Below are 18996 nucleotides of genomic sequence, written 5' to 3'. Positions count from 1 at the left end.
ACTATATGCGGCAGTGCCGCAAGCTGGACATCTAAGCTGTGGAATTCATGAATAAATGTCTTGCACGTTGGTAACGTTGTTAACAGAGAAGAAACCATTATTCGATCATGCATTTGTGGCGCGCGCAGATGGCGCCGTTAGCGCGCCACGAAGCGGTACTATCGAGGCACCTTATAGCCACGCATGATGCAATCGTAGCTAAATTTAGCCTCGCACGCAGCGTTCAAAGAGGCGTAGCTCGGCAGTACGTTTGTCGATTCGGAGCAGAAGCGTTCGCGTTCGCGAGTGCTCACTGTGTCATGGTGGGGATAATTTTTCAAACTCCTAATGATGCCCATAAAGAGTTTTAATACCTACAAGTGTGAAATTGCGGATATGTCTCGCTTGCGCGGCTACGCGTCCTAGCCCGAGGCAAGCGCAGGTGCCCCAACCATCGAGTGCGGCGAGCTCTAATGGCCCAGGGCTGTCCCGGGCGCCACCAGTAGGGATTCATTTCTCACCCTACAGTGCCCAAACAACCTCTGCAAAACAAACGGGCCCGCTACGAAATGGCAGCGAGCACGATTGCAAAATTAGACCGTAAGAATAACCCCACTAGCCGCTGCATAAGTCAGGCATATGTAACCTTTCCAATGCATGAATGAACGTTACTTATGTAATTTTTTTGCGTCATTTCTACCCTGTAGGGCCGATACACGCACACCGCCTTGCTGTACGCACAATACTTCTCACGTACCCCATCCGCCGCTGATTTCCCTAATACAGCGCCGATTTTTTCGTATCGACTGGTCTGGTCAGCATATCGCAATACAGGCACGACGCAGTTTTTATTATTGAGCATTGCTATATAAATTCCTGCATCCCTTGAATAAATTTCAGTTGGCGAGTGTTCTTGTTTCCTTCCTGTACTTCCTGTGTTGCGTTATGCTGGCCGAACCAGCAATGTATGGCACGGCGTAGCGGTGCTTATACACAGAGCGACACGACACAAAAAATAGCAACACCGTGTATTTGCTCAGGCTTTGGCCTTGTTGGGCGAAAGCACAGCAATGGGCACGACCCGCTCCTTGAGCGTGGCCGGCTCGGGCGTCTTCTTCGCGGCACGGATGACGAGTACCCCCTCTTCGTCGGCCAGGAACTCGGAGGTGACCTGGTCGGGGTCCGCGTCCGGCGGCAGCATGTACCGGCGCGTGAACTCGCGAGACACGAAGCCGTGCTCGTCCTGGCGCTCCTCGTGCTTGCCGTGCACCAGCACGCAGTCCGTGCCCACCACCTGCGTCGAACATGGCCGCGCGCAAGATCAGGGTTAGGAGGCACCTTGTAGCGAAGTAATCTCCACAAAATTTCGCACAACACGATGCCGCACTTGTACAAATGCGGCATCGGTATTTTCTCGCGCATCAACCTTCGTGTGACGGCGCACGAAGTGAGCTCGTGCCATTTGCGAAGCGCCCGCTCCTGCGTTGAGCGCCGGCGTTCCTCAGCGTAATTAAGCGAACGAGCGCAGCGAAAAATGAAAGAGTGAACGCGAAGCGTGGGATGGAAGATGGCTGTTGCGAAGAGAGCGCGAGGAGGAAAGCGGAGAAGGACGATGCAGCGGAACCATGAGGCGAAAAGCGGAGGAGGAAGGTATGGCGAAAGCACGAGAAGGAACGCCTATAGTGCCGCGCAAGACGGCTCTGCGGTGACGACTGCTACGAGATGGCGCTAGAGTAGCGCGCCATCGTCTGTTCACCGATGGCATGCGGCAAGCGCGTCCACGGACACCACATATGGAAACAAAGCGCTGCATGAGCGGAGGTCTGTCTGCCGCGGAGGCTGGGAATCGCGCCCACGCGCTGCCTCTCACGATCTGCCGTTATGAGGCAGTCACGCTACACTTCGGTCCCTTTGCAGCGTGCTGCATAAGACAGCCGCGCCAGCCAATATAACGCGCGCGAGAGAAGTGGTTCATTGTGAGACCGGAAAGGTTGACGCTATCTTCTACAGACCTTGCGGGAGCACGGACCAGCGCCCGAACGCGTGATGAGAACGCGTATAAAGCTGCGCTCAAATGCCGCACTAGGAGTATTGTAATCGTCGGTGCGTTTTCTTAACGCGACAGCGTTTAGGAGGTCGTATCCCAGAAAAGCCGGTGTCGGCGTTCGCCGTGAGCGAAAAATCCCGGAAGGCAATTCATGAATAAGAACAACTTGCGAGATGGGCTGAGGGGAATCGAACCAGGGTCCCCGGAGTGTGAGACGGAGACGCTACCACTCAGCCATGAGTTCGATGGTTCAAAGCGGGACAAAAGCGCCTCTAGTGAATGCGATGTTGCCTTAGAAACGTGTCGTAGAAAGTTATACTGCAGTGTATATCGGTAATTATGAGCATGTAAATTACAGAAGTCGCAGTTAAACGAGTAGCGAAGTACGCTTCCGCTACATTTCTTCTGCCCTTGGCGCACACGCAGAGCCATCTTGTGGCAAACACAGAAGACCCCCTCCTCGCATTGTACGGCGCTGCCCCGACAGGTGGCGCGCCACTCGCCCGCTTCTCCCCTTCGTCTCGTCGATAGCATGCCGAGCGAATGAGTGGGCGGTGCGAACGGGGTGCGATAACGCTACCGCGTTCCACTCTTGAAGGCGAAGCTTAAGCGTCCTCCAAGTTTTTGGCTCTTTCTCCGTTTTCGTGATCGGGGGCGGAACTTTCTCCACTGATCGATATAATAATAGGCAGAAGGTAGCGCAGTGGGAGGAGGGGAGGGCTGCCATGAAGCGTAGCCAGCAGTGAAAACCGAGCGCGAGGGAAAGGCGCTGGTGTCTCCGGACCTCGCTGGTTGGTCGGAGCGTCGCTGACGTCACGCCCAGAAGCCGGGGAAACTGATGGTTCAGCGAAGCGGCGGCCCAGCGTGCTGCTGTAAAAGCTGTGTCAGGAAAGTAACACAAGTTGGAAAAGCGACGCCAGGCTCAGCCTCAAGGAAAGACGCCACAACCGCCGCGGGGGGAGGAAGAAAAATTGTGCCAACGGCACGAGGCTGAGCAACAACCAGCGGACGCCATTATATCGCACAGAAACCGCAAGAAATGGTGCTCCTAGCACTTTCACTGATAATTCGGTATATATATATATAAGAAAGACCGCAGCCCCTTACCTAGCACGGCGAAGTGCAAGCACCAACCGTTCCGCGCTTTCGCTCTTTTCCCTTTGATGCGGTGCCCTATTAAGCTACCCCCTGCTGGCAAATTAAGGCGATGCGTTTTCTTAGCGTACCACCTCCTTTAAGTGAATGTGATGCTCTAAATAGATTCACGCGGTGTGCCACTGTCGCATTCATGTAGGCGCTGCTAAGGAAGAAGTCTATATGGTCAATGACAGGTCAAAAATAGAGTATACCAAATGGACCTGAAAGAAGCGTGTGTACGCCTCTTGCGCTGTCTTTCGGCTCGGACACGTGGCGCAACCTGCCGTTAGTAGCGGCGAAAAGGGTGTGTTCCTACTTAGCGCGTAGCCACGCATGAACTGGGCTGGCAACCGGTATATAGTCAGAGTTGTCGTGAAAAAGCAAGCATCGCTTCTGCATGCGTCTTGTGGGTATACTAATTTCGTCAAAACAAATACAAAGACGAAAGTTTTGGGGGTGTCAAAGGTGAATGCTTTCTGGTGGCACGGATGGACGGAGAGCAGGCGCAGCATACACTGTTTATAAGTGCAGTTACAACTGCGCCCATGAAAATGAAGTTCAGTTGTAAGTTCAACGCTCTGCGTGTCCTTCTCTGTCGCCCTTGGATAATGCGCCGGGAAGGGTCTATTACGCAGCACCAACTAGTCCAACCTTGGTGAACTTTTGTAGGACAAGCCTCATTTGTCGTTCCTAAAGCTGCCACGATTGTGAATAAATGTTGCGAGATACACTAATAATATGGCAGTTCAAAACGAGGACCGTTATTGTGAACACGCATCGAGCAAATCTACCACCCAGGTGGTCTTGTCATTGTTCTATATCACAATGCGTGCTCTGGCTTTGAGTCAACATTGGGAGAGTGGTACGATATTAGTTCCAACTCCAACAGAGAATTCCATTGGTGTGTATAAGGACAAGGACAAAGGTTCACATGTAACCGTAGAGGAGAAAAAAGAAGCTGTCTTTGCTCTAGAGTAAGACAGAATTGATAGATGATAACCATACAACATATCCTCTCGAAACCCCATGCGTTCCGCCGCTTTGCTTCCATCCGAGGACTCTGAGAACCTTGTTTGACACGCCTTTAGTCACTTTTGTACCGCTTCGATATGCTAGATATATTGCTGTATATTTCGGCAAGCTTCAGTCTCGACCATGAACAAAAAAAAAAATATAGCCTGCAAAAACGGGACACTCGGAAAGATGCATGGCGAAGTGCTCACAGTCAACTTAGAAGGCTTTATAGCGAAGATCGCATTACTACACGAGAAAAAAAAAGAATGCGAAAAAGTACAAGAGAAAGCACATGAAAGCAAGGCAACACATGGAAACAGAATTTTACCTTTGATGAACGCACAAATTTGCGGAGACAGCCTATTTTATTTTGGTACAACCAATGTGAGCACGTGAGCTTGACGCTGTTGGATTGGGTTATGCATAGCCTATGGTGAACACATTATAACGAGAGAACAATGCACGATGCGCTTCTCATTCCTAAGAGTATAAGAAGACTTAAAGCCTCTGTACCTACGGCGCCCAATGCTTAAAGTCAGGGCGGGCTCAGGGGGAGGGGGGTATCCGGCCCTCCTCTATTATTTAAGGTGGGGCTCGGTCGCCCCCTTTCGGCAGGTCAACTATAGCACTGGGGGCATCTATTCGACAAGCGCTGGAGGTGATTTTATCGCCAGTAGTGCTCGGTGCGGGGCAATTCTAACTCTCAAATTTTTTTCGATTAACGATTTAATCGCGATTAATCACTTGATGTGGCACGAGCAAAAACGGGAAAACAGGTATTGTCGTACTGCTGCATGCATTTCCCCTAGGCACTGCACACGACGGTCACCACCTTTGTTCGACGGCTCATGAAACATAATGTTTCATGAGCCGCCTGAGCGTGAAGCTACCTGCTCGTGAATTAGTGAAGGTTTGCTTTGGTTTCTTAGGTTGCAAGTCAATTTTAATTCGTTTAGTCGTGCATGATGAGTGCTGTGTTATGCCAGAGACGCATGTATTTTGTCTACTTTTGTAGGCAAGTAGGTGCGAAACGATAAAACATGTTGTAATGCCTGAGGTTGTCAGCGAAGCAAAGCAACTAATATTCTGTGTTGCAGCTAGACTTATTTGCTCTGAGATCACGTATCTGTAATCCTTTACCTACCGACTTATTTTTGAAAAAAAAAAAAAGAAAACGTTTCCAGAATGCCAAATTCTTCAACTGCTTGATTGAGTGCGCACATTAAATAAATGGCAGAAATACGCTCAGAATAATATATTTATTTGTAGAACACCCATAAAAGTTTGGTTGATTCCAGATAAAGTTGGCTTCACTACACCAACTAGAAGTTGGGTTTTTCAGCGTCAATAAAGTAAACAAAAAGTGAACGTCTCATACAGAGCTCCTGTGGCCTTTAAGAGTTGTGACGAAACCGACTGTCACGTAGAATCACATTTAGTCAAGTGGGAAGCCCCTATAGTACGGCACTCATTAAAGATAACTGTACTAACGTTTCGGCATGTGGTCCTGCCATCCTCAGAGTATCCACTCTAAGGCAGGACTATATGAAAGGAATAAAATCACATAGGAAGATGTACCACGACGTTACGTTCGCGTTAAAGCGGGAGGCAACAAGAAGGTCAATTCGCTCGCTGCTGCTGCCGCGCTTACTCACTGCAGCGTTTCGACAACGAGTGTGCGCGCCCATCGAGTGAGATGCGTTCGTTTGCTTGTGTGCACTTGAAACTATGCTTGTTAATTTAATTAGTAAGCGAACGTTTACAAGTTTATACGTAGGCCGATGAAACTACTATCCTTACTTCGTATAGCTGCCTATTAATTGGCTATCGCAATCGATGGCTCGACTTTCGGGTGTAACTGCAACTTTTTATTCAAATTCCGCCATTAGTCCTTTGTGATAAATCAGAATGACTCGGGCCCAGTCCACTTGAACGCGGCGCCCGCCCATATATGGGCAGGGCTCAAGCCATTTGACCTATGCACGGAGGGCTGATGGAAGATTTGGAACAAAAAACAGATCGGAATAGTTTTACGCCATCTCGGCCCAAGTGTATTCTACTTCGTTGCTGGTGTAAATTTTCGGAAGCGGCCTAATCGTAAACACGTTAACTTTTTAAAATGTCTTGCTTAACCAGCAGCAAAGTAGAATACATTGGTTCTGCGTTGTCCGGGTGAGTTCTGTGCCACCAGGTGGAGCGACCCATTCGGCCGACCACGTTTACGCCCCCTCTCGCCAGGCAATCGGCCTGCGTATACCGGAACATCGGGCACGCTAAAGCTCTCTGTTATTCACTCGAAGTGCGTTACAAAAAGGAGTGGAGTAAGCCTTAGCTTTAGGTGAAATCAGATTTCTCTACTCAAGTGCACGTAAAACGGGGAAATTCTTTTACTGCGATAGCAACTATATGGACACTGCAGGCAAAGTTCCGCCGTCGCCGTGAGATTTTGCATAATGTTAAAGTGCGAGAAGGTCGCGGCCGCGCGCCGTATGCTGCACGGCGAGGAAAAGCATTCGAGGGTGAGCCGCGAACGATGGTAGCTTGATGCGCGGCGTCTTCTCGCGCTTGCAAGGAAGGGGAGAATGTGCGCCGTCCTCTCGCGCGCGTAATGGGAGGGGGAATGGGGAGGAACGCGGCGTGCAAGCTAGGAAGGGGGTGACGAGGACAGGAGCAGGTTAGCGCGAGTCTCCTCTTCTAGTTCCGCCGTGGTTGCGCGTGACACGGCTGAAGGCGGTCGCGCACCCTATCTTGGCGGTAGCCTGCGGTGGGTACAAAGGCTAAGAGAGCCGAGGTGAGTGATGGCTTCGTGTGCGCCGTGTTCTCAGGCGCACAGTTCGCGTTAAAGCAGGGAGGTAGCACGAAGTGAAGATCGTTAGCCGCTGATGCCGCTCTTCGTCACGCCAGCGTCATGCGGAGTGATCGTTTTTCAGCTTTCCGGAATTTTAATGCGTTAGCATTAAAGTACTTCACGCACTTTGCGGGGGCTCTGTGTCTTTCTATATATCCATCTATCATATATGTTTGCAGCTACGTATCTGTGTATGTTTCTATCTGACTGTTTTTCCGCCTATACCTAGGTCACTGGGTGTCCATGGTCGAATATATTCGCATCGGGCAACTGTGCTGAGGTAACAGGGTTTGGAACCAACCTTCGGACCAGTTTCGGTCACTGAGTATGCGTCAGTGTGTACGTGTATACGGGCCACTTTTCAACGAACTACATTCACACTGACATTGGCCACCGTAGATGCGGGACTGGGTCGGCACCGCTGTTAGAAAAAAAAATTTGATGCCGACTTCGAGCAATGAGTCTGTGCTGATATTCAATGAGCTTCTTTGACGCCAACTTCGGTCAATGGCTATGTTCCAGTAGGTGTGGGTCGCTCTTCAATGAAGTCTTTGACGCCAACTTGTATAACTGTGTTTGTGCCACTGGGAATGTGCCGCTCTACAATGACCAAAAACATCCCTTAAATTTCTCTGATGCTGAGCGGAACTAAACCCACCTCACAAGGCTTTCTCAAGGCCAGCAACCCGATCAATTAGCAGGTTGCGCCTCAAATGCACTGGCTATGTGCTGCTTTCAATGAACACCTTTCACGCCAACGTTTTAGCGAGCGGCGCCACGAATGCGCTGAGTATGTGACGCTCTTCAAAGAACCTCTCGCAAACTTCGGTCACTGAGTACGTGTCACCTGTGCAGTAAGCGAGGGAACAATTATCAGCGTTCGCAGGCAACGGCACGCCATGCTTCTCGTCTCGGAGGACACGCGCGGACTTCTTCGGGGTGCCGCTAGATGACGCAGCGTGTCCAGTAAGATGCGCGAAAGAGGAGCACGGTTGCCCTATGCTCTATTTCTCTGGGTTCGCAAGCATCTGCGCGCCATGCATTTCGTAGGCCACATGCATGGTTCGCAGCGGCGGCACCAGATGGCGCTGAGTGAAGCGTGAAATAGGAGTCCCGCTGCAGTACACGCCTCATACATAACTCGTTTCGATGATGGCAATAAGTTGTGCCGCTATACTGATTAAATTATTACCGTCAACAGTCATCGTGAGATTGGTTCGGCCGCAACCTTTTGAAAATCACCTGATGCATATGATATAATTCGAGTCCTTGAGTTGGATTATTCAGAGAGGTGGACATTACTCGCACGAGAAATTGAAACACATATTCAACTAATTAACACAAATACATTAATTAATTAGATTACGGAACATAAAGCAATTTACGAATTGTAGCCGGTGAACTTCACTCTAAAAACAGTTTACAGCCTTTGGGGCGTATATCTGTCACACAAGAATAATCGTCATCTACCTTGCTTGCGTTTCCTCTCTTGAAAACGCTGCGCCCGCTACTTTCCTGTCGGCAGTGCTATGCCATGCTGATAACGCGCATGCCGTTCGTTACTGGGAAGTACCCGGCTCGCAGTGTTACAGAATGGAAATGCGGACAGGACCGATGACGTTTATTGTCGTGTGGCAAGATACGCCTCAAAGGGGGTAAACTTTTCTTAGAGTGTTGGAGGGCGAGGCAAGATACGCCTCAAAGGGGGTAAACTTTTCTTAGAGTGTTGGAGGGCGTATCCCCTTGGAATGAATTTCCAGAATGACAGCAGTTTAGGGAAGTGCGCCATCAAAATCGTCGCAAAAATGCACTGTTGTTCCACTGTTTAACGATAAGCTCTTCTATGCATTGAAGCGCAAAAGTAATTAAAACGCCTATGTGTTTCGTCCCATAATTTGGGAAATAATACCTGGAAACTGTTGTCAGCCTGGAGATTCATTTGAAGTGGATATGTGTTGCAAATTCACCGGCTACAATTCGCAAATTGCAATACGTGCCGTAAGGTAATGAATTAGATGGTTAATTAATACAGGGAACTCTCGTTAACTCGGTTAAGCCGAATTCTCGCATATAATGAACAACATGGGAAGGCTTGTTTGGTTTTCCATAGAACCAATGCCAAAAAAATCCATTTAAGGCAAACCGCCTCAGACGTGCTCTTTGTTTAAGACGAACAATCGGAATGGCGGCCACCGCTACCGATCCTGCGGGCTAGTGTGCCTCGATGCGCCACGCCCCCTGGCGTGGCGCATCGCCCGTGTACCCTAGCAGAGACCTGCGGCGTACATCGATCGTGTACAGATGCGAAAAGTTGGAAATAAAAAGAGACAGTGACGCCGCAAGCGTATGGATGCTACAGCGCACACGAAGCTATCAGCCCTCGGTGAACCTGAACTCTCCGCATCGCAGATTGTATTCAAGAGAGGGCTCTCGCGACCGCGCCACACGCAGCAGCCGCAGGAGTAGAACGCCTCTTTCATTCGCTTACTAAGTAAATTGAAAGCGTGGTGTCAGCGCGCACAGGCAAACATGAACACATCACACTCGATGCCCTTGGACGCTCGCTGTCAAAACGCTGGCGTGACTAATCGCAGCAGCTGCAGCGAGCGCAGTTACCTTTGCGCTGTCTATCGCTTCAACGCAGACTGAGCGACCAGAACACAGCGCACGCAAAGCTACGAGCCATCGGCCCATCTAGACTGTGCCCCCAAAGCAGATCGCGTTCAAGATAAAGCCCACGGGACCGCGCACGGCCGAAGTACAACACCCCCTCCCTCCCCTCCCCGGTGCCACGCGCGCGACTGAAGACGGCGCGCTTCCCTACCCTCTTTCCTCCTTTGCGCACGCGAGGTTGAGCCGCCATCGTCGGCTCACCGTCGCACGCTTTCACTCGCATACACAGAGTACGGCGCGCGATGGACGATATTATCACGAGACGAACCCGGTACGTGCGTACGGCAAACAAAACCTGTTGCAACTGACAGAGGAGGTCAACACAGCGCGCCTCCGCTTACCTTCCTCCCCCGCGACGCTTCGCTTCTCCTTCCCCAGTTCGCTCAACATTACCTAGACTTCTAGGTTGCGTTGCTTTTCCGCGCACTCAGCGCGCTCCGTACTTACGCTGGCTCGGAGCTTGCACCGATAACTTGTGAGGCGGCAGACGCCTACTTGAACTCCCTAGTGAACATTTTCCAGCAGCACGAAGGCACAGAAGGACTTATAACGTCATCAGGTGAGATGACATCGTGTGTGGCTGCTCGCCCATTTGCACAGAAACGCCAAGCATCCTTCATGGACTGGATGAAACCAAGCAAAAGTACCACTTGAAGACAGTTTTCGATTAAGTTCAGCTAAATAAATACTTGTTATGTAATTTCCCCCCCGTTGTAAGTCTACTTCATTTACCGTTTTGAAGTTAGATATTTGGGTGCACCTGGTCATGTTGCCAATTATTATTCTGATAGGACAGACAAACTTTCATGATCCCTTCGCGTTCGTCTTAAAGGGAGTCTACTGTACCTTTTTTCGGTAATTAGTAGAATGTGCGCTTCCATTTCTCGTGCTTGTAACGTCTGCTTCTTGAATAATATAGCTGGATGACCAGAATTATGCTCTCTACTACAGGCGAGTTTTAAAAAATCTCAGAATCTTAAGAACTATCACCTCCTATATGATGGTGAGCGTTCGCGTCCTCGTGTGAGGCGTGTTCACGCTCGTGCGTGTGGGCGTGACACCATGCTTGTTAACTTAGCAATCGATTGTTTACTGCAATTAATGCTTCGCGTAGTTGTCTAATACTTTGCTATCATTATCTCCGCTTCGCTTTTTGGACGACACGGCGACTACAAGACAACCGCCGGACCAATCTGAATGAAATTTGTTGCATTTGAGCGAGAAGGTTAAATTTTAGTAACTGTAGAAAGTAGGATTCGGATTTATTTCCTATAATATTTAACAAAATTTTGCTAAAATCAGGAAGATTAAAAAAGGAGTCTAACCATGAAGTATTCAAGCCTGTAACTCCGCACCAAAACAGCTTTCCCAGTTCTGTAAACTACATTTGTTAGAGCATAACAAGTGGACATATTTGATGCATGAATATTACAGCCTGCATGAAATTGTTACAATGTTTACAACAGTTTCGCAAACGTACTAACAAATTATTACAGTTCAGAGAAGTGTATAATACACCAATTTTGTCCGCTTTACATGTCTTGGTAGATGCAGTATATTGGTATATCGTATTTCATTACTGAGTTACAGACTTTTACTCTGTTACTGTGTGTTACTCTGTTACTAAGTTACAAAGTTGAAAACTTGGTATTTGATATTTCTTTAATTCTTTAATTCTCCAAAACATTTGCAAGAAAGTTGATGGAATAAATTGAAAATTCACTTCCTACGCTTACTGTATAGTTACTTTATTTCTTTTAAATGCAAGAAACCTCATAAAATTAGATGAGGTGGGTGCCAAGAAAATCGATTTCTTCCTGATGTAGTACATTTTGAATGGCGCACTTTTGTTTTGCACTACGCGGTAATAAAATGTCCATTCGTGGGTATTAAAAAGTTATAAGTGTGCTTTAGTGCTGCTAAGTTATTTTAGCGAAGCATTCCGACTTTCAATAGCGGGAAAAGCACGGCGGAGCTCAGCGAGAATCGGTCTCGCACTTTCTGGCTGAGCGCTTTGGTGTGGCTCTCACCGACGCTTGCCGTGAACCAAAAAAACAGCAGCGCAACCTGACGAGGCGCTTGGCCAGTGTTCACAACGTGGAGCGGAAAGCGTGGCGGACGAATTTCTCGGAGTGCTCGTCGGGAGCGAGAAATCCGCCTGCCGCGAGCATCTGTCAGCGCCCCATCCCACCGCTGCCACCATTGTCGCATGAAGCTGCGGTCTATGCTTTGGTTCTATACTCGAGGGTTTGACGAAAGCTCAGCTTCTGGCGAGGGAGGGGCACGGTTGAAGGAAAAACGTATACTCTCTAAGATAAAAAAAGAAAGAAGAAAAAAAGAAAAATCTTTTTTTTTCTGTTGCGGTGCCAAATACGGTTACCTTGTTCCGAACAAAAGAAATGCGTGGCATGAATACACGCGCTTCCTGATTGACACGCAAGCTCGTATCACTCAGGGAAGGGTCTCCGTTTGCGGTTTACGCGCGCGCCTCTACATTATTCGCGAAATGATAAAAAAAAGCAAGCGGGATCATAACATATACTTTTACGTTGGCGAACGTACGCTTTTTTGTTCTTCAATCATGCGTTGTTTCTCGTCCCTCTAGAGGAACTATTAAGACGTCCACCCTCTTCTCTTATAAATCGACGAGCTCCGCCATGGCGGGTCCGTTGCGCTGCTCTCAGATCCGTAGGTTCGCCTACCTTGACGGTGATGTCGCTGGGTTGAAGAAGCTGACGTCGAGGCGAACCTCGAACTTGGAATCGTCGTTGAGCACCTCCGAGATGCCCGTTGACCGCGGCACCACCTCGCACACGCCGCCAGACACCTGCGGGCGCCGCGCGCTGTTTCAAGCACCGAGGTTTCGTTGGGCAACACACGTAGACTCTACGTATGTCCTCGTCACATTTCCGACAGCGGGAGAACAAGGTAACGGTGGTCCACTAGCTGTTGACCAAATCAAATCGGCATCTTCCTCTGGGCATATCGTCTCGTATGGATGCTCACGATGTGGTTACCTAGAGGCTATTCTAGAGATGATGGTTGTTGCGTTGCGTGTGCCACGCGCTAGCGGGGACAAGAGGAACAGCGACCAGAAAGGAAAACAAAGTGGCACGATCGGAGACGTGCACGTGGTGTCGACGTGACCTTGCGCTTCTTGGCGTCATGTTGTGCTTTCCTTCACAGTTGGGGTTCCTGTTCCCTTTAGCGCGTGCTGCTGCCCGTAAGACAACAGCAATGAACTTAACGTACACCCACTAGCCCAATCCTTCGCTCCATTAATGAGTTCATCGCTGCACGTGCATTTGGTTCGCTCAGTCAAATCTGTAAGTTCACTGGCCATACCCGGGTGTGTTAAGAACAACTTAAGGACCACGCAAATAACGATGTTAAGAATGTTAATAAGAATGTTAAGCGTAACGTTAAGAGACCGGAAGAGAGCGGTAAGGATATGAGAGCGAACGGGGATAGCCAATATTATGGTTGACATTAAGAGAAAGAAGTGGAGATGGGCCGGCCATGTAATGTGTAGGGTATATAACCAGTCGACCATTAGAGTTACAGAATGGGTGCCAAGGTAAGGGAAGCGCAGTCGAGGACAACAGAAAGCAAGGTGGGATGATGAAATTCGGAAATTTGCAGGCGTCACATGGAATCAGCTAGCGCAAGAGGAAGTCGCAGAGGCTACAAGTTCTCAGGAAAGGGAAGCGAACAGTGCATAAGTTCATTGAAACCACCCATACAACACAGGCCTTTGTCGGAGGCCTTCGTCCTGCAGTGTACATAAAAATAGGTTGATGATGATAATGATGACTCGGGTACAGTCGCCCGCTTTCGGTGGCTTCTGAGAGGCAAGATGCTCTTTGACCAAATGTGACCCATGCGCCGCGATACATCATCATCACCATCATCATCACCATCATCATCATCATCATCACCATCATCATAGAACCAGGGCTAGAAGCGTAGCCAAAAATTTGTCTTACTGTTAGGAACGTATCTGGCCGGTAAAAGTTTACGAAAAGCTTCCATTACAGAATCTACCACACCGTGCGATTCAGCTTTCAGGCTAAATCTATTTCATTACACGTAAAGATGACCAGACATCTTGAATACGAAAGCAAGCGCGAATGTTTTGTGTCTGCGCTATCGAGCCGACTTTATCGGCAGGTCGACGGCTTCAGCCTAAGGCTGAGTGATTGATCGACTAACGTTTAAATTAGTGGAGTAGAGCCTTAATTGCTGCACATTTTTTATTTGACGGCGATTAACAGGTTGACGTAACATGAGCGAAAAAGAAAAATCACGCAGGAACTCCACTTGCAGCTGTCTACGTATGCGTGAGCATTGTGCCACTTGCTCCTCTCCACGAAGCCGGATGTCATTATCAATCTTATGAAATTTGATTCGACCAGCATAAGCCCTTATCAACTCTCATCGGTAGTTATCAACCTAATCGAACATGATCAGACGCTTACAAACTCTTATCGGTCCTTATCAATATGGACGTCCAGTGATGCTGTTGCAAAACCACCACTACAATTGCTGTGGGGAGTATGTAATGCTTTACTGATATACTTGTTTTGAACTTGTTCTTTATTGAAACGCATGCTGTTCTGTGTGTTGTATGGACGATTTCAATGAACTTATGCACTGTTCACTTCCCTTTTCTGAGAACTTGTAGCCTCTGCCTTATATGGGTATATGAGCCATTTTTGCTTGCTTACGGGGGTATGAGCCATTGTTTGGGGGGGGGGGGGGGCGTATATGAGCCATTGCAATCGCCTTACGTGATGGATGGATAAATTTCTCGTTCGGTAGGCATAGAAATACTCCCGCATTTAAAAAAAGCCAGCCAACAACAACACCTTTGCCTGCTCTCAACTGCAAAATAGAGTGCGACGGGCTGATTTGCAATATCTCCAACTGCTTTATAAGATGGCGCTTGTGTCTCAAGTCAGAAACCACCCATGCTTGCTGCACTTTAAGCCAGCTGGACAATACGAATAAGTGAATATTATCCCTGTAGCTGGACCTACGACTGCATCTATGTGAGCTTTGTATGTTGCATATGTCCACTAAAACAGCAAATTGTCACTGACGTTATATTAACGGCAAATGTCGATGAGCTTTGTATGTTGCATATGTCCACTAAAACAGCAAATTGTCACTGACGTTATATTAACGGCAAATGCCGATGCGGATTTCCCCTTTCTATATTTATTTTTGGTTGAAGTACACGCGCAAAAATATTCAGTTACCATTATTTTTAGCTCACGCACGCATAAATTTGCGTGTGAATTTAAAAATCCGTCTAACCGATAAATATTTTATTGAAAGCTTTTCGTTAATTCGGTTCAACATTTTAATCAATGCCAATAAACCTTACTTCAAACAGTCTTAACCTAGCGCTATACTGCTTCAGTCACCGGCGAGCTTTTGCGCATGCTATATAACTTATCCGCGCCGTGCGTTAACCTGACATTAAGTGGTACGCTGATCGATTGATTAACTTGGTGATATTGTGTCAAATGGTCAAATTTCGTCGCCAACTGAAAAGCTGGCCGGCGCGGAGCGAGTGTCCGGCCAGAGTGCGCTTACCTGTCCTCTTCGCGGCGAAGACAGCGATAGCGTGGACAACGGCCTCCTGGCGAACGGGTCTCGGTCGAACAGGTCTTCGTCCCTGAGCGCCACGCCGAACTTCTGGTCGAAGATGCGCGACGGGTAGTCCCACGCGTCCCACCAGTCCTTGTCCCGGTGGCGGCCGAACAGGCTCCTGTGGAACGGCATGATGGCCTCGGGACCTGCACGCACGGCCTAGGGTTCAAGGCCACGGTTGGCACTCGCAGGTGTTCGGCTTCCGAAGTGCGTCGCCGCTCTTGTGCATTGCTCTTAACAGAATGACGACCGAGTGTTCTTAAGCCCCCCCCCCTCCCCCCAAATTTATATATATTTTTTGGAAACATGGCGCGAACATTGCAGAAGAAAAAAGTTTCAAGCCGTCAGCATGAAGATTCAATTCACATCAGGACAGCCATCATGAAAAAGAAATATTTGCTTACGAATACTTACATTTTATAGATGGTGTGTTATATCACGAAAAAGAAAACTGAAATAGTGGTTACAAGCAGATGCGCCGCTTATTTGCGTACAGGGCCTTCTGATGCAAGAGAGAACACCAACGAATAGCAGTGACGCTGAGCGACGCGTCGAACTTCTGGTCAAACCTTGCGGTACACCTGTTATGAAGATGATTGGGTTTTAATGGTGCCAGGGCCAGTTCAGGCCAAAGAGCGCCAAATACCTCTTTAGGTATCACTGCTTTGCAGTACTTTCCTAATAACAGTGACCGGTCCAAATGTTTTTGCTTAGCAGAGGGTTGCGTCCACATTGAATGCAATGTTCAAGGTTCGTATCTTTTTGAAGCCATCGGAATATTGAAGAGAAAGTTGCGTTTTCACATGGGGACGACATGACTGGGAGTGGTACATGCGAGGCTTTCCCCACTCTTGAAGGCTTTAGCGTTAGTCCACGAGTGAACGCCCTCGACGTTCGTGTAGCAAGAAGGAAACGAGACTCTCTGCAGCGCGTACTATCTTTACGAACATACCAAGACGGAAATATATTCGCCGCAGTTTAAGGAGACCCCCTGTGTTGCTTTTCATTTTTAGCTGCACCGTGCCTCTGCGTACCTTTCCTACTCTTAACCCTCCCAAGACTTAACGCCCATACTCATTCCTCTATTCGACGATATGCCATTCGGTCGGATAGGATGCTTGAGTACACAACCTTGCATGAACCAATGGGATCCTATTTAGCGATTGATTTCCGCGCACTCTAATTTACTTGCATTCGATGTTATGGAATGTCGTTCCATCCAATCCAAAATGATGCTATCCTAGCTGTCACACCAGACTGGACTAAAGCCCCTCCATACACGTTTCCGCCAAAGCGGCGGTGGCGCGTGGATGGAGGGGTTTTAGACTGGACGGCGTCAATTGCACGATTTGGTTTTGCGTACTTCTGTCGTATTCCGTTCCGTCGTATTTTTTCATTCACATTATATCTGGTACGATACTGTTAGATCTCACTACACACAATGCCGACACAGCCAACACTGTGGTCGCTCTGAAATGGCGTCGCATATAGTAACAGAGCTAGAGATGCATCCAGTCGAATCCATGTTGGGGAAAGCCGAAGTCGTCCGGCAACAAGCTGTTTTCGCGACGCACATGCCTAGAAACCTGAGCACATGCTACATGGACCCGGCGCCACATCAGGTTATTCGCATACCTGCCGCCGCGCTCACCCACGCTGCGTCGAAACTGCGGCCAAAGTCGCCAGAACTAGTGCCAAGTGTTGATGGACCCTGAAATATCTCGGTCTTCGCGGGGCCCCTGCACGACTGAGGGCTACCCCGAGTGAACACACGCACGCTAGGGACGTGGCTGGGTTGCTCTGTATTGAAGGCAGAGATGATATAACGCTTTATATTTCGCGGAAGATGATAGAGATTGAGTGCGCCACCAGTTATGGGCGTTCGTCATCTGGGAGCAAGTGTGCATCTCTGACAGAAATGCCAGAGAGTGCGGAGCTCGTTGACCGCAAGTCTGGGTACTGTACCGGGAGATGCATCCTGGGACTGATAAAGCACTGACACCTAACGGGCATTTAAGCCTATGCAAGTAACACCGTTAATGAACACGCCATAACAAGAGAGAAACAGCTCTTGAGCACAGAACAAGAGAAGGCTTTACAACGCTTATTACCAAATTGTATGGTCACCACCAAAGCTGAGTTGCTATGCAACAGATGACATGCTGTGACAACCGGTACCGAGTTAACCCGCTATAATCTAGACAGCCCCCCACTTCAGCCACAAGGAATAACAGCACTGTAGGCGGGGCGTTTACAGAGACGAAAGTTGACCCTCACAGCAAAGCTATGCCCGGTTCTCCCCAAAACGCAAGAATGAATCAACGTACCACTTGGGGGCAGCGGTTGTAGAAGGGAAATCCGGTTTGAACACTACTTTTTAATTTCCAGAGATATAGCGTGACAGAACTTCATTCAAACCCACGTTACGAAACAATAAACTGAATCCGACGCGCACGATGTCAACACCTCCCTTCTGGACGTCTGCATAAGCACTGAACGTGAAGCGATTTCGGGAAGTGAAACTCTACACCGGCGAGCTTGCACCCTCCAAATCCAAGAACGCCGTCTGCACGGACCCAAAATCGGTGGCGGAGGGCAACGAACGCTGTTGGAACGATCGGGCCTGCTGCCTCTTGACACGTTACCTTTCCGGCGAAGCGGTTGTCGCACGACAGTCGTTCAGAGACGCTGGAAGCACGCTAAGCCTACTCGATGCACCGTCTCTTCGTCGTCACTCCGTTAAAGTAGCCCTTCGAGTCCGCGTCGTCGTTCGAATGTTTCAAGCGTCACGAGGCAGTTACGTCGTAGGATGGGGGCCAGTTTCCCTCCCGAAGTGTGTACAGGCTGCTGCCTCGGTTCGAAGACACCCCCGCGGGCTCTTCTTTTTTTTTTCGCGTGTGCAGGCGAGGAAGAGCGCGCGCCGAGAGCGAGGGAAAGCTCCGCGGCGTCAAAAATAGTCCCAACAGCCGCGCGCGCCGCCTCCTGGCTTCTTTGAATTGAGCAGAGTTATAGGAGTTGCGCGCAGTGTATCGCGATTCCGCGCTGCGTCTTCTGGTCCGACGAGTAAAACGTAACCGAAAATAGTGCACGTGTTTCCGCCACGATGCTCTTGATTGTGCAGTTTCAGGTGCCGCAGCACGCGATGCACTGCGTGTTGTGCAATAAGACGAGAGGCGGTGGTTGCGGCATATGGCGGGAACCTAGAAATGGACAATGTTCCTCTCTCTTAAGCTCTCTACATTCGTTTTGCTGACATGATGTAATGCAGAAGTTGCACTTGTTGAAATTTAATTTGTAGTTTATGGCTACTGCAGATGCACAGTTCTTTATGCACAAAACTCGTTATTGACCTTGACCCCTAGCATGCTCAACACGTTCGGAAGACTTATCGTGGAACATCGTCACATAACCTGTGCAGCATCGAAATAAAGGCAGGTACACAGTAGTGAGGTTTCAGAAATCAATGTAAACCCAAATTAAACCAATCGTTCTAGCGGTATCTATGGCAGGACATTTCAAATGTGTCCCGAATGTTCCCACAGTCAGTGACCGGACGACCTCCCAGTACGTAGAGCGTAATGTGCAATGGTTTCGCCTGCACGAGGCACGAACACTGATACATCGAAAAGAAGGGCCCTAT

General features: G+C 48.9%; 1 pseudogene; it reads right to left on the bottom strand.

Annotated features, from left to right (window-relative positions):
* Positions 1–992: 992 nt before the first annotated feature.
* On the bottom strand, positions 993–18250 carry LOC142591452 (alpha-crystallin A chain-like; annotated as a pseudogene).
* Between the last annotated feature and the right edge of the window lie 746 nt (positions 18251–18996).

This window comes from Dermacentor variabilis, chromosome 8 (genome assembly GCF_050947875.1).
Source record: "Dermacentor variabilis isolate Ectoservices chromosome 8, ASM5094787v1, whole genome shotgun sequence".
In the NCBI taxonomy this organism is placed as follows: domain Eukaryota; kingdom Metazoa; phylum Arthropoda; class Arachnida; order Ixodida; family Ixodidae; genus Dermacentor; species Dermacentor variabilis.
This window is presented reverse-complemented; position numbering and strand designations above follow the sequence as displayed.